The sequence below is a fragment of the Canis lupus genome, chromosome 38 (assembly GCF_011100685.1).
Source record: "Canis lupus familiaris isolate Mischka breed German Shepherd chromosome 38, alternate assembly UU_Cfam_GSD_1.0, whole genome shotgun sequence".
NCBI classification, from domain to species: Eukaryota; Metazoa; Chordata; class Mammalia; order Carnivora; family Canidae; genus Canis; species Canis lupus.
In genome coordinates, this window is record NC_049259.1 from 14,867,908 (window position 1) to 14,884,656 (window position 16,749).

The 16,749-nt window shown below is 37.2% G+C and overlaps 1 long non-coding RNA gene across 1 annotated transcript; it reads left to right on the forward strand.

Moving 5' to 3' along the window:
- The first annotated feature begins 406 nt into the window (after positions 1-406).
- Positions 407-16,568, forward strand: LOC106558347. The gene is made up of 3 exons (XR_005385530.1): positions 407-532; positions 5,387-5,540; positions 16,360-16,568. It is a non-coding gene; the product is annotated as an uncharacterized LOC106558347 (long non-coding RNA).
- Positions 16,569-16,749: the final 181 nt, after the last annotated feature.

Sequence of the window (16,749 nt, forward strand, 5' to 3'; positions counted from 1 at the left end):
TCATTAAAATATAAACAGAACTATAATATCAAGATGGAAATTAGGTGAAAATAACTTTTCACTCTCTCTGATTTCAAATTATAGAAGCCAAATTCCCTAAACTGTGTATTTCAGAAGTAAGTTCTCCTAAGTTTCATTGTTTTTCAATGATTTGTACTCAATACGAGTAATATTTACTTGATACAGAGAGAAAACTGAGTTGACCTTCAAGAACTTAAAAAAAAGTGGGTATTTTGTGGTAAGACTCCTAGATGTTTCAAATTCTGTTCTGTCTTCCTGTTCATAAAAGAAGGTTACATACCCTTCCCACAATGAAATGTGGATACTAATGATGTTCATCACTTATAGGCCTGGTCCTTGGAATGTGGCGTAAGATCTTTCATGATGTTTTCCCTGTTGACATGACAGGAAGTGAAGATATTCATAATGATAAAGCCACAAAGTTAGAAGAATCCTGAATCCCTGAATTTTTACTTAGAAGAATACCACCGAGGAGAACTCATTCAGCCTATATAAGACTATGGCATGAGTGGTAAGTATGATTTTTATCATATTATCCACTGAGATTTGGAGATGGCTGATAATAACAGCCTAGTTTTAATTACCTTAGCATACAGAAAAGTTTGTATCAGGGTGGGATTGATGGTGAAACAAAAACCTAAATTATAGGGCATTGGTATAGCAGTTGGGCATGAGCTTTGCAGAAACAAAGGACAGGATGGCTAGAAATTCTTAGCCTTCTTGAGCTATAAAATCCAGTTACATTTAGAACCCAAAGAATAAAAGATGGGATTTTTGAGGCACATTGGTTCAGTAAAACTTTTCCATTTCAGAAAGTGACTAATAGCTGTCAAAGGAAGAGACCATCACTTACTACTGAAACAAAAAAGCAAACAAAGCCCTGAATTCATTGCTTATGAAGAAGAGGAGAGCTATGCTTGTAAGATATATATAGTCCATGAGCAGAGATTGGCCTCAGATACACAGGATTTGGGGAAGCCAGGACTTGGAAGTCTTTCAGAAACAGAAGTTGGAGGTTAATCTTCACTTATAATATTGAGACTGTTGTTGCCTGGCTTTCAGAAGGGTGTTCACTGGAGTGAGGGTGTTGTTGATTGGTTTTCAAAGTATGATTACAGATGCAAAGTTGTCATTGATTATGTAGGATGGATTAAAATCAGTTCAAGTTTTTATTCCTTGCTATGGCCAGAAAACAATTCATCTTTTTCTAGGGGATTAAGGACTTTTCATTTTGGGGCTAAGATGAAATTTTTAAAATATATTTTTCTCACTCATGATTTTCTGTAGTCCTAAAATAATCACTCTGGAGCTGAGAGACAAAGTCATCAGAAAGAAGAAGTGAAGTAAAACCATCTAAGGACTTTATCTGGAAAAGAACATTAGGTATGATTATTGACAAGTTTCACTAAATTAGAACCAACTGGATATAGGTCAAATAGGTCAAAAGCCTACTACTAAGTTTTTGAAGGAACTCTATTGCCAGAGATCCATGAACAAGGACTTTCATGAACCCTAGGCCTCCAACTTTTCATGACCACAATGTTGGCATGTACCCCAATGTCCACCTTCAATAAATTCAAGGAGAAAAATAGGCCACAAAGAACACACTGGAGCAGGGGCCATGGAGAGGTTTAGATCTTGAGAGAGCTCTTCAGTATCACAATATGGCTTCAGAATTATAGGGTAGAAAGGGGCAATCAAGTTACAACTTGGAAGCATTTGAATTCACTGGGTAGAGAAGGATTAACATCCCAGGATATTTTAGATTGCTCAACTTGGAGTCCTAAAGGAACTTCATCCATGTTCAGTTGTAGTTGCTGAAGGAATCCCAGTTCTACCCAGGCACTGGAGTGACAATAATAAATGGGGGTGTGAGTGGGGAGATGGCTTTCAGATTTAATGATTGTGAAGTTACATCGTACTGCATTTTAACTTAGAGCAAGGAAATTTGTACTACAATTATGCCCTGCAGATTTGATAACAAAAGAAACATTATACTCAAATTTGAGGCATCTCTACATTGACTTACTATGTACAACCACAGAGAATCCATTATTATATCCTTTTGTTTTGTGCCTTTGCTCTGGTAAGCTATATTGAACTACAAATCTCAACATAATTTGAAATAAGGAATAGAGTAATGATAGTGTGCATCCCAGGAGAGAATCAAGTCTGGAGTTAGTTTGATTAGTACAAGCCTTGACCATGTCAGCACACTCTGGTAACAAAATCTAAACTACATGTTACAGAAAGAGGTGCATAAACAAGAGGGGTTAGGACGTCATGAGGACAGGAGCTGGGCTATCATGAGGAAATCTGTGTGTGTGTGTGTGTGTGTGTGTGTGTGTGTGTAGTGGTGGCTAGTCATACCTCTTTAGGTTTAATGGTTAAGAAATGAAAGTACCAGAGAATGTTCAGAAGGAACTGCTTTTCCCTTTGCATCCTGGTTCTGTAAAATACTTCTGCTAGCATAGCCATATGGGCAGCTTGCCCATCTCTTACTCACTCTTGAAGGAGACTGAGTTATCTGATTGGTGGATGACAACCATGGATGGTATTTGTGAAATGAATGGAACTGATCCACTAATGGCGGTGAGCCCCAAATCAACTTGAGGCAGGAATTCTACTCTAGATCTGGATGTTCCCATAGGCAGGCTAGCCCAAGGACTCAGGTTGAAAAGGAAGAGCAAGTCTCTTTCATCAAGAGATCTAAAGTCATGTTATCCAATTGGCCTTATCAGAAATAAAGCTGAAATCCAATCATGAAATGGGCAAAAGACATGAACAGAAATCTCACAGAGGAAGACATAGACATGGCCAACAAGCACATGAGCAAATGCTCTGCATCACTGGCCATCAGGGAAATAAAAATCAAAACCACAATGAGATACCACCTCACACCAGTGAGAATGGGGAAAATCAACAAGGCAGGAAACCACAAATGTTGGAGAGGATGTGGAGATAGGGGAACCCTCTTGCACTGTTGGTGGGAATGTGAACTGGTGCAGCCACTCCTGGAAAACTGTGTGGAGGTTCCTCAAAGAGTTAAAAACAGACCTTCCCTACGACCCAGCAATTGCACTGCTGGGGATTTACCTCAAAGATACAGATGCAACGAAACGCCGGGACACCTGCACCCCGATGTTTCTAGCAGCAATGTCCACAATAGCCAAACTGTGGAAGGAGCCTCGGTGTCCATCGGAAGATGAGTGGATAAAGAAGATGTGGTCTATGTATACAATGGAATATTCCTCAGCCTTTAGAAACAACAAATACCCACCATTTGCTTCGATGTGGATGGAACTGGAGGGTATTATGCTGAGTGAAATAAGTCAATCGGAGAAGGACAAACATTATATGGTCTCATTCATTTGGGGAATATAAAAAATAGTGACAGGGAATAAAGGGGAAAGGAGAAAAAATGAGTGGGAAATATCAGAAAGGGAGACAGAACATGAAAGACTCCTAACTCTGGGAAACGAACTAGGGGTGGTGGAAGGGGAGGTGGGCGGGGGGTGGGGGTGACTGGGTGACAGGCACTGATGGGGGCATTTGATGGGACGAGCATTGGGTGTTATTCTATATGTTGGCAAATTGAGCACCAATAAAAAATAAATTAATATAAAAAAAAGAAAGAAAGCTGATATTTTCATCTCCATCTGGGTCTGATTTCTCAAATGTATCTGAACATGAGAGGGGAAGAAAAGAATATTATTTACTGCTTCTCTGAACATCAACCCTCCTCCCTATGAATCCCGTGTTACTGCCTTAGCTTGGGATGACTGACACCAAAAAGCCTTTCTTTTATGACAAACAAATCCCTGACTTACAAGTAGACTTAACCCTAATTTACATTTTCCATAAAGTGAGATACACCTAGGTGGTAACTCTGGGTCCATCGTGATCTGAGCATGGGCACAATAAGCCATCTTCCCTGAACTTGTTTTCTCTCTGGCAGGACTGTACTTATCCTCAAATGATACCTACTTTAAAAAGCAGCTAGTACCAGGCCCAGTACAATAGGTGTTCAACAATAGATTATTCTTTTTAGTATTAGTAAATAACTTCTTAAGCAAAAAGCAAATTTTTGAGATCATGTGTCACAGTGTCTAGGACATCATAGTTGGTAAATACTAATTCCTCTTAGTTCAGTCTTTGCCCCTGAAGAATGAGTAATAGAATCCAAACTAAAGAAGTTCTGCTTTATTTGTTAAATAAAAAAAAGTGCCATGTAAAAATCTTATAAAGGAACATCTGTCAAGTGAAAGTCATACATCTTTACTTGGGAAAGTTCTAGTTTGTGCTCCATTATTTATGGTACAGGTTTAAGATCATGTTGGGTGGCCCAGCTGTTCCTCCTGTGTTTTAAGAATGTCGGGCACTGCATACTTCCTAAATCCAAAAGCAATAGCTCTTTCCCTTATGATTCAGCTCAAGATGGAGTTAGAGTTGGTTGGACAAAAAGTTGAGTAGGGCCATAAACCAAAGCTGGGCTTTTCTTCTTCTAGTTTGCATGCTTTCTGTGGTTTACAATGTGATTGGTAACCAGGAAAGCTCCATATAACCAGTTCACTGCATCTGGGTTAAGATGTATGCAAAATTATAAACATTGGCAACAGCCTCAGTGGAGGAGAGGCACCATGTTTATTCAAGAATATGGCATGATAGTAATCCAACTTCTGGCATATGATTTATTTTTTAAGGCCAAAAATCAAATGACCCACGTTAGAAGGCTTTTATTGAAGCCTCAGGCATGTAGTGCTTATTTGATTTTTAGAAGAAATCGAGGAGATACGTAGGTGCGTAAAGGGGGAAGGGCAGAGAGGGTTAAAAAAAAACCCTCTTGTTAACACGAAATCCATTTTAGAGATTTTTTTCAATCTTTGAAAGAGTGATATTACTGGACCAAATGATAGTCTCTCCATAAAGAAAACACTATCCCACTTCTCAAAGTAATTCTTAATATGCATCTAAAGTTTCATTGTTAAAGAGTCAAATTTTCCAAATCAGAGAAAAGTATTACTTCATGGTTCCCAAGTTTCCAATCACTTACCATATGAAACATTGAAGTTTAAGAGTCAAATGCTCCAAGTGAAAAGCATCTGTTTGATGTCGGCGAGGTCTCTGACAAATTCAGTGTTAAAAGACTCTTTGTGCTGCTCTTTGAAAATATATCACTTTATAATAAATCTCTGGGTTTTGCCACACTTGGTGATGAGGTTTGCTTTATAGACTTACGCAGGAGGATCTGCTGGCCGCCCCTGGCTCTCCGTGAGATGAGAGTGGCAGATCTGAAAATCCAAATTAACAGATGGCTTCATGTTTAGGTGCTGACCGAAGGTATCTGTATTTTCTTTACATTCAGGACACACATTTTCCTAAGAGGGGAGGCTCCTGGCCTATCCAGCTGCATGTTTCTTCTCCATTTCTGGGAAAGAAGATACCAAATTGTAAAAGATGCAAGGAATTAAAGCTGCTGAAACGTTAATGATGGAAGAAGCTGAGGCCACATCATTACGGTACATGGGTTCGGATGTTGGTGGTACCAATTATTTCAGCCACTGTGGGAGCTGGTTGATTTTTGCACAGAGAAGGAATTCAATGTATAATATTCGATTTTGTGGTTGCTTTGGCTCACAATGGCCACAGTAAAAGTGAGTGTTTTACTCAACATTGAAGAGTGTTGTGATTGTGAATTAAATACCTGAAAAGTGACACATTACTTTTTTAAAAAGATTTATTTATTCACTTATTTCAGAAAGAGAGAGAGAGAGAAAGAGAGAGGGAGGGAGAAAGTGCGCACATGTGCCACAGGAATGGAGGAGGGGGGCAAAGGGGCAAGGAGAGGAGGAGGGAAAGAATCCCAAGGAGACTCCCTGCTGAGCGTGGAGCCAGACATGGGGCTCCATCCCACAACCCTGAGATCATGACCTGAACCAAAATCAAGAGTCTGATGCAAATCAAGAATCAGGTGCCCCAAAAGTCGCATACTTCTTTAGGAAACTTGTATGATCACCATAGGACCATAGGATAGCACAGAAAAGCACAAAGGAAGTGGATCCCTCCACTATAAATAAACACTTTGGTGTGCACTGATTTCTCTTACACACACATACACACAAACACACACACACTTATGTGTGTCTTTAAAAAAAAAATAACAGACTCCTTCGCATATTGTTCAACGTAGTAGTTTTGTCAGATAATATGTCAGGAACATCATTCAGTTTCCCTGTGTGAGGTATGTGTGTCTACGCACATGTATGTTAATTTTAATGGTTGCAGAATATTCCATTATATGGATATCTCACAATGAAACAATCACTCAGCCAAATAACTAGATTATCACCAATAACTTATGGATACCCTCAGGCCTCTGACATATTTTATTCCCTTTCCCTGCCACCAAAAGAAACCACTGTCTTGAGGTTCTCTGTTTATATTTATCCTTTTCTTGCTTAAACAAAACAAAACAAAACAAAACAAAACAAAACAAAACAAAACAAAACGACACACTCTCAGACACATACGCTCATGAGCAGGTTCAACATGTGGCTTACTTTTTCTGTTATCTGGCCTTTATAAAAATCACCTTATCTGTGGTCTTTCTTGTATCACCTAACATTACTAATGTTTTTAAGAGTCATCCATATTAGTGAGTGTAATTCATTCCTGTGTAATATATTCCATGGTGTTCAAATACCCCTATTTATATGCATTCTGTTGTTGACTGACGTTTGAGGTAAGGGATTTGTGTGTGTGTGTGTGTGTGTGCATGTGACGCTCTCATGAACACTACTGACATGAATACTCTTGTGCATGTCTCCTGATATATGTACAAAAATATCTATTGTGATCCAGAAAATACCAGATCATAAATTATGCTAACGTTTGGCTATACAATAAAATGTCATTTTTTTTTTTTCCTGAAGTGACTTGTACCCATTTCTACTCTCATGCAAAGTACACAAAAGTCACACACACTGGACTTTTTTTTTTTTTTTTTTTTTTTTTTTTTAGATATTCTTATGTGGGTGTAGCAGTATGGCATCAGGCTTTTATTTATTTATTTATTTTTTTTTGCATCAGGCTTTGACTAGTATTTATCTCTTGACTAGTGAAGCTGAACACCCATTCATATGTTTATTAGGCATTTGGATATTTCTTTTGTAAAATGTCTGCTCATATCTTTTACCCATTTTCTACTGGCTTCATAGCCTATTTATTTAACTGTGGGAATTTAATAACACATTCTGAGTTTGCTGTTGAATAAATGGGTGGCAAATATTTTTTCTCCCATCCTCTGATTTACCATCCCACTCTTTTTATGGTATCTTTTGATGAAGCGAAACTCATAATTTTAACTTAATCCAATTTGTTAAATATTCCTGTTATAGTTAGCATGTTTTATGTAGCACCAATTGTGTTTAAGAAATATATTTGCCTCACCAGAGTCACAGATACCATCCTATGTTGACTTCTGAAAGTTTAGACGTATTACCCTTTATAGTTAGATCTACATTTTATCTAAAACTTATTTTTGTGTATGGTACAAGATTCAAGATTCACATCTTTTCCATATAAATATTCAATTTACATAGCATCATTAACTGAAGTCACTATGTTTTCCTACCAATCCCCTGTCACCCTTGTCATAATCTGGTAACCATATATATGTGAGTCTATTTCCCTCTGTTCTATTGGTCTATTCTCATATCAGTAGCTCAAAATATTAATATTATTTTATAATAGGTCTCAAGGTGTGGTAGCAGTAGACTTCCAGCTTTGTATTTATTCTTATAGTTAGACCTGACTATTGTAAGCCCTTTGAATTTCCTTATATATTTTAGAATCGTCATGTCAATAGCCACAAAAAAAAAAAAAAAAGACATTTTGACTGGAATTATATTGAAGTTATAGTTCAATTTGGGGACAATAGATACCATTGCAATAATGATGTTTGCTTTAATGAGCAAAATATATTCTTCCAACTATTTAGGATTACTTTAGTTTATCTTGATAATGTTTTGGATTTATTTTTTTTAGTTTTTAATGTAGAGATCATGTATATTTTTATATTTATTCAGAGATGTATGCTGTTTTTTAGTGTAAATGTAGTTTTCAAATTTAATTTTGTGTTTGTTGCAGTATACAGAAATATGATTCGTTTTTATTGATCCGGTATAAAGCAAACTTGCAAATTTCACTCATTTTAATAGTTTGGTTGTACACCACTTGGGTTTTCTATGTTTAAAATCATTTTATTTTCAAATATTGTGATTCTATTCCTTCTTCTTTTTTTTTTATTCTATTCCTTCTTCTTCAATTCTTATGCCTTTCATTTCTTTTCTTGCCTATTGCACTAAGCAGGACCTCTGGTTCAATTTGAATAGAATTGCCAAGAGTAGACAACCTGTGTCCATTCCCAATATCAAGGGGGAAATCTTTCAATAGATAACAAATAAATATGATGTAGATATTTTGTAGATATCTTTCATCAAATTAAAGAAGCTTCCTTCTATTCCTAGATTCTAAGAGTGTTTATCGTAAATGAATGTTAAACATTATTTTTCTATCTATAAAAATCCATGAGTTTTGAATTGAAACCCCACTTGATCATGATATGCTATTCTTTTTATGTGTAGTTAGATTTGGTTTGCTAATATTTTATTTAGGGGTTTTTTGCCTATTTTCATAAGATAAATTTGCCTGTAATTTTCCTCTTTGTAATGTTCTTATCAGGTTTTTCTATCAAAGTTTAATTGCATCATAAAATGAGTTAGGAAGTGTTCCTTTTTTCCTATTCTCTAGAAAAGTTTTTATAATATTGGTTTTATTACTTCCTTAAATGTTTGGGAGAATTCACAAGTGAAACCATCTGGGCTTAGAGTTTCTTGGGGAGGTTATTTAATAACTGATCCAATTCATTAATAGGTAAAAAACTAGTTTGATTTTGTACTTATTCTTCTGTTAGGTGTCAGTAGGTATATTTTTCAAGAAACGTGTACTTTTATATAAATTTTCAGATGTAAAAAAAATAAAAAAATTTTTCAGATGTATTGGTATATACCTTTATAATTTTCTCTTATACTTTTAATATCTATACAAAATGTAGTAATGGCCACTTTTATCAAAAGGCTAATTTGAAGCACCTTGCTTTAATAATGTCTTATTAGTCTTGCTAATTTTCCTTTTGAAAGAACCATCTTGGTTTTGCTTTATTGATCCTTCTGACTTCATGTTTGTTTTCCTATTACACTAATTATTGCCCTAACCTTTATTATTTTTCATCCCCTTCTCTAATTTGATTTCATTTGCTGTATTTTATGTATTTATTTAAAATAGACATCTGATTGTTCCTTTCAACTTTCTTTCCAATATATGTATTTAAGGCTACATGCTTCTCTCTACCTATGGTTTTAGTTACATTCCAAAGGTTGTCATATTTTAATTACCATTTAATTCAAATTGTTTTTCAATTTCTATTGTGGTTGTTCTTTACAAACCCCATTTGGCCATAATGTACCATTCCTTTTTGTATTGCTAGATTTGCTTCACTACTATTTTATGTAGAATTTTTTCATCTATTTCTAAGATAGATTTGCCTGTCATTTTCCTTTTTGTAATGTTCTTATCAGTTTTTTCTAACCAAAGTTTAATTCCATCATAAAGTGAGTTAGAAAGTGTTCAAGTTGGTCAACGGGTGACAGTTTCTTACTTGGGAGGGGAGTGTGGTGGATGATCTGAAAATGTCCTTATTTTGCATTTAAGACTATATATACTGCATAGGGGAAGGTGGGAAAAATAAGATAAAAACAGAGAAGGAGGCAAACCATAAGAAACTATTAACAAACTGAAGGTTGCTGGAGGAGAGGTGGGTCGGGTGAGGGATGATAGGCTGATAAGTAATGGGGATTAAGGAGGGCACCTGTTGTGATGAGTGCTGGGTGTTGTATGTAAGTGATGAATCACTAAATCCTACACCTGAAACCAATACTACATTATATGTTAACTACCTTGAATTTAAATTTTTAAAAAGACTATATACACTACATAATGAATTCTACTTTGGCATTTATTTTCTTTCAGCACTTTGAAGATGTCAGTGCACTGACTTGTATAATCAGTTATTTCCAGTTGTCTTACTGTTGCTTCTTTACAAATTATGTGTATTTTCTCCCCTAGCTTCTAAGATTTTTCTCTTTGTATTTTATTTGTAGCAGTTTTAATATGATGTCCCTGGTTATGAATTTCTCTCTTTTTTTCCTTGGTGTTCATGGTGATTCTTGAAGTTGTGGACTTATGTTCTTCTCAACTCTTACCTATTTTAGTATTATTTCTGTCCCATTGTCTAATTTTTCTTCTGGAACTCCAGTTCACAGATTAATCCTTTTCACTGTGCCATATATATATTTTTGCCCTCTTTTCCATGCTTTTATTTTTTTTATTTTTCTATTTTTGCTTCAGTGTGGATATTTCCCTCCATCTTCTGGCTTACAAATCTTCTTCAGCTGCATGAAGCCTAATATTAAACCCATTTATTAAATTCTTAAATGGGGTTCCTGAGTTTTTACTTTTGGAGTTTAAATTTGCTTCTTTTATATATTGATTCCAATTTTCTTTTTTTATTATTGATTTATTTTAGAGAGAGTATGTGCATGAACAGGGCGGGGTGGGGAAGGCAGAGGGAGAGGGAGAATCTCAAGTAGACTCTCTGCTGAGCACGGAGCCCTACTCCCAATTCCATCCAATGACTGTGAGATCATGACCTGAGCTGAAATCAAGAGCTGGATGCTTAACCAACCGAGCCACCCAGGTGCCCCTAGAGATTCTAGTTTTTTGCTAGTATTCTTGATCTTTAATTACAACTATTTTGATATCCACATTTGAAGACTCTAATTTTCCAATCTCTTGTGCATCCATTTCTCTTTTTTTAAGATGTTTTAAATTTTTAGTTATCTCTACAGTCAACAGGGGCTCAAACTCATGACCCCAAGATCAAGGTTTGCACACTACACTGGCTGAGCCAGCCAGGTGCCCCTGCATCTTTTTCTATTATCTATTTTTTTTCCTTGATTTTCATTTGGTCTTGTCCCATGGAATGCCAGATATTTCATAGGAAAACATGAGAAATAATTTGATGCTTTGAATGATGTTATCTTTCTCCAGAGGGTTAACTCTATTTTATTAGGCAGTGAGCCTAGGAAAGATTATTGTAATCCAATCATACACTAAGCAGATTTGATCAGTTTTCAGTCTTTGTGAGATTTTGTCTATATACAGTTGATTGCTAACACTAGAATGAATCCCTTCAAGGACCTAAGAAAAAGTGTTATATGTTTAATAAAGCCCGCCCCCTTGATAGTTTCCAAATTAAAATTTTTATCCCCCCCCAAAAAAATAAAAATAAAATAAAGTAAAATAAAATAAAATTTTTATTCCCCACCCTAGTAAGATTGAAAGATTTGCTCACCTCAGTGACTTCTTCAATTATGGTTTGCAAACTAGCAAATATCTTGAGGAGAAAAGTGGAGATGAATGTTGCATACTCACCTCTCTGTTCTTCCCCTCTGTATCATATCTTGTTCCCTCAAGTTCATGCTGCCTTGCTAGTTCTCTAGTGCTTTAGAACTGATGTTTATATCTGTCCAGTGTTTTTAGCTGTACTCCATCGGATGATTGTGCTAAAAGTATTGCTGAATTTTTAAATATGAGGGAGTTAATGGAATACTTCAATGCAAAGACAAAGAGTAAAAATATTAAAAGAATGATATCATGAGGTAAAATATCCAAGACCTGAAGAATAGATCAAGGAAGCTAACATGAGAATACATTCCAGAGTAAGAAATAAAACCCATGAAAAAGGGAAAGTAATTTACCATGGGAAATTCATCAAGGATAAAATGATTTTTTTTTTCTATATTGAAGAAAGAGCTGAATCTAATCCTTAGACTCCATGTGTTCCAGGATGGGGTGACACAAGACACATTTTGTCATAACTTGAACAAAACTTCCTTTTTTAAAAAAAGATTTTATTTATTTATTCATGAGAGACACACAAAGAGAGCCAGCAACATAGGCAAAGGGAGAAACAAGCTCCCTGCAGAGAGCCCAATGCAGGATTCAATCCCGGGAGCCTGGGGTCATGCCCTGAACCAAAGGCAGACGCTCAACTACTGAGCCACCCAGGCGTCCCCTGAACAAACCTTCTGATCTCATAGGCTAATAAAGACAAATCTTCCAAGCTTCCAAGCAAAAGGAACTTACCAGACATCAGGGAATATAAATTAAAATCACAAAGCGATGTCACTTCACACTTACTAGAATGGTTATAATAAAAAGCACAGATAATAGGAAGTGTTGGAAGAGAGGTAGAAAAATTAGAACCTTCAGATACTCTTGGCGGGAATGTAAAATAATGTGGCTGTTTTGAAAAATAATTTGGTAGTTCCTCAAAAATTAAACATACAGTTAACTATTAGCAGTTTTGCTCCTAGCTGTGTTCTAAAGAGAAATGAAAACTTTTGTCCATATAACTTATATGTGAATGTTCACATATTTCAATGTTTAAATGAAAACAATCATTTTTGCATATCAGTTACTTTGTTTCTTTTTTTAAAAAGTTTATTTATTTATTTGAGGGAGAGAAAGAGTTGGGGGGAGGAGCAGAGAGAGAGGAAAAGAGAAATGTTAAGAAACTCTAAGCAGACTCCTCACTAAGTGTGGAGCCCTACGTGGGACTCGATCTCACAACCCTGAGGAAACGTCAGACTCTTAACCAACTGTGCCACCCAGGAGCCCTGTGGCTACATTGTTTCACTGAGTGGTCTCTCACCTTTTTCTTTTTTTCTTAATCACTGCTCTCCGTATCCTCAGAATCGGAATCTTCCAAGAGGCAGCCTCTATCTAGGTCTGCATCCCACATTATTGACAAAAGAGTCAACTCTGTTCTAACAGGTGGATATTAATTATTGGTGATGGTGTCAGAGAAATAAAGATAAATTGGTTTTTCACAACACAGGTTGGAAGGATACAGATTTAGATACAATATTTTGTTTTGTTTTGTTTTGATTACCCTTTGGCACATCTGACAATTTCCAGTTATCTGAGAATATATTTTTTCCTGCAAAGCCCTTTGTAAAAAGACAGAAAAAGTTCTTGTTAGTTAGGCCTTTTTATTTAACATAGATTTACAGTGCAAAGGGAAACATTAAGTACCAACTTGAGCAAAATAACTTCGTAGACTCTCCAAAGTAGAGTCGATGGCTTTATACCTGATGACTTTATACCTATGACTCCAGGCTGACCCCGTTATCTTGGAGTCTGTCTCCATGTGACACCTGGAGAGGAATGTTTGCTTGGGCAAACCCAGATAGGCAGTCTGGAGTCCTGTGGGTGGGATTCTGGGCTAACCTGGTCTTTAGATGGTCTTTTCTCCTATTTGGTTTTTAAAAGGTCAGTGTGTGAACCACTTCAATGTCTCCCACTGTTTTCCTTTGCATTTTACAATGCCTGTGTGAGCTCCAGAAAGGATCACATTTATTGTGCATGCCATTCAATTTAGATCCTACTAGAGCAAATAATTATAACAACTCAGAGGAAAAAACTGGAAAATAAGTCCCTGATGTAAAACCAGTCACAGGGCCAAAACGGTAGTGCCAATTATGATTTCAGTGCCTTACACACATTACACTGCCAACAGCCTTTTAAGAAATATATAATTTATTGTTGGTCTGGATGGGCATATTAATATTTGTTCTCAAGCAGCCAACTGTCTTTGTATTAAAGGTTAATATTGAAATTTTCAATTCACTTTTGCTAATTTTACTTTTTTTGTTGCTCTTAAATGAAGAATGTTAATGGCAATACATTGGCCAGGAGAGAAAGGATGCCCAAAGGCTGACTCAGCATGTGTGTGAACCTGGGGCACATACAGCACGTCCCATAATTTTCTAGCTAATGTTCTTTCCTTGATTACATGTATAAAAAGCAGCAAGCCAATCACTCAAACAACAAAAGCTTATCACATTCTCCTTTTGTTGAAGTCAGGGATCCAGGTCTCGTGAAAGTCTTAAAATTAAGACTATGATACCTGCCTCTTATATGAGTTTCTGCAGAGATGAATCATAAGCAAGTAAATGTTAGTCATGATACAACAGATATCCAATAGTCCGCCCTATAATGACAAAAATAAAATTGCAAAGAAATGCATCATTGTTAAACAAATTGCTTGTGCCAGTGTTAGAATAAAACTGAAAGGATATGAAAGATAAATAAAGGGGAAAGGAGAAAAAAATGAGTGGGTAATATCAGAAAGGGAGACAGAACATGAAAGACTCCTAACTCTGGGAAACGGAACTAGGGGTAGTGGAAGGGGAGGTGGGCGGGGGTTGGGGGTCACTGGGTGCCAGGCACTGAGGGGGGCGCTTGACGGGATGAGCACTGGGTGTTATTCTATATGTTGGCAAATTGAACACCAATAAAAAATAAATTTATAAAAAGAAAAAAAAGAAAGATAAATAATCCTGTAAAAATGGTCCCTGTTATTGGCTATGTCAGAGAAGGATCAAAGTAAACTTACGGATGAATTAGTTAATGCTGGAAAAGACCACTCCAATTATTCTTTGAAAATAAACTTCAAAGTTGCAGGAAAACTACTTTTTGTATGAGCATTCATAAACCCTGGCATTTCTTCTTAAACAGTGCATGAATTCTCTTTTTGTGTTTCCCAAACCCTAAGAGGAATCCTCTGGAGTGACACAATCAGAGTCCAGAGAACACAGGATCATTTCAAACACAACCATTCATTAATACCCCTGGCAACATACCACTTACGTATTTATATCAAAATGTACCCATCACATAAACTTAGGACATTTTCCAAAGAACTAATGACGTGGAAACTTTGGCCAAAGTCAATAACAACAACAAAATAACCTGCCAGCTTTAGCCAACCCTTATCTACTTCAAGTACAAAGATTAAATAGTTCAAGTCTGGATGAAGCCCCAGTAAGCTCAAGTTCTGCCAAACCAAGAAAACTGAAATGTGGACAGGATATGCCTCTGCTTATCTGTGAGATGTAGTCATGCCTAGGGGGAACTAGGACATGACTATCCCTTCAATAAATGTCTCCTTATGCTTCAGCCCTGGGCTACCTCCTTTACTTATGGCATGTCATTTATAGACTATCCCCTTGAGGACCTCTGATTTATTCATTCATTCGATCACTGATTCACTAAGTATTTATTCCTATTTTGCAGTTGGGGAAAATCTCCTAGAGAATAAATGTCAACAAGTAATTTACTCAAGATCACCCAGTCAGCTAGTAAACTGCAGAGAAGAGATTGAAGCAAGATAGATACGACTCGAAAGTCATGTTCTTTCCTCCATTTGGGGGCTCTCCAACAGGGGCTCCATCACAGTCATCTGGGGCTCTCACATGTACTTCTGAGTCTGATTCTGGTTTATCTGAGCGGAGTGTTCTGTGGTGGGGCCCAGGAATCTATTTTAACCAGGGCTTCCTGTGATTCTGATACGTGGTCAAGTGTAGGAACAATTAAAACGCAACATACTAGTTTTCTAACTCCTTTTTTTTAAGTTTTTTTTTTTAAGATTTTATTTATTTATTCATGAGAGACACAGAGGGAGACACACACACACACACACACACAGAGAGAGAGAGAGAGGCAGAGACGCAGGCAGAGGGAGAAGCAGGCTCCATGCAGGGAGCCTGTCGTGGGACTCAATCCTGGGTCTCCAGGATCAGGCCCTGGGCTGATGGCAGCGCTAAGCCACTGAGCCACCCGGGCTGCCCTCTAACTCCTAATACAATTACTGACCCCAAACACTTACTCAATAACTAATCATTTGGGGCGCCTGGGTGGCTCAGTCAGTTAGGCATCTACATTTGGCTCAGATTATGATCTCAGGGTCCCGGGATCAGGCCCTGCAACAGGCTCCCTGCTCAGGCTCCCTCTCTCTCTGTCCCCCTGCCCCCCACTTGTGCACCTGCCTGCACATGCTCTCTCTCTTTCTTTCAAATGAATAAATACAGTCTTTTAAAAAATAACTAGTACTTTATTTGACAAATATTTATTAAGCACCCAGTGTGTCCCTGGCATTGCTATTGGCATGGCAGTGAGCAAAAATTCCTGCCCTCTCTCTAGTTTAAGGCTAGAGGTGGGGACACAGGAGAGAAAGGAAAACATGAATAATAAGCAAGTTATACATCATGTTAGAAGATGGTTTAAGTGTTAAGAAACAAAATAGAGAAGAGCTTAAGGGATCCATGACGGTGGGTATTAAACAGGCCATCAGTGATGTCTTCTTCCCTGCAGAGGCGACATTTAAAGGAGATGAGGAATGAGCCATGTGCATCTCTCAGAAGAATAGCCGGGCAGATGGAGCAGCTAGCACAGAGGCACCAAGGCAAGTATGTGTCCGGTGCATCCAAGAAATATCCAAAAGGCCAAGATGGGTGCAAGAAGGAAGCAAGAAAGAGCTGTGAAAGTTGAAGTCAGAAAGATAAAGAAGGGAAGAATCAGGAACCAGGTGAGCTCATGGTGGGTCTTACAGGCTACCGTGCTTTTACTTTTGCTCGAAATCAAATGAGAAACAGTTGTTAGGCTTTGATTTAAAAAGTCATGCTGAGCTGCTTTATGAAAAACAAAGAATTCCCTTTACAAAGGCCAGAAGAAGATTCTGAAAGAGCTCTAGTCCAGACTTCT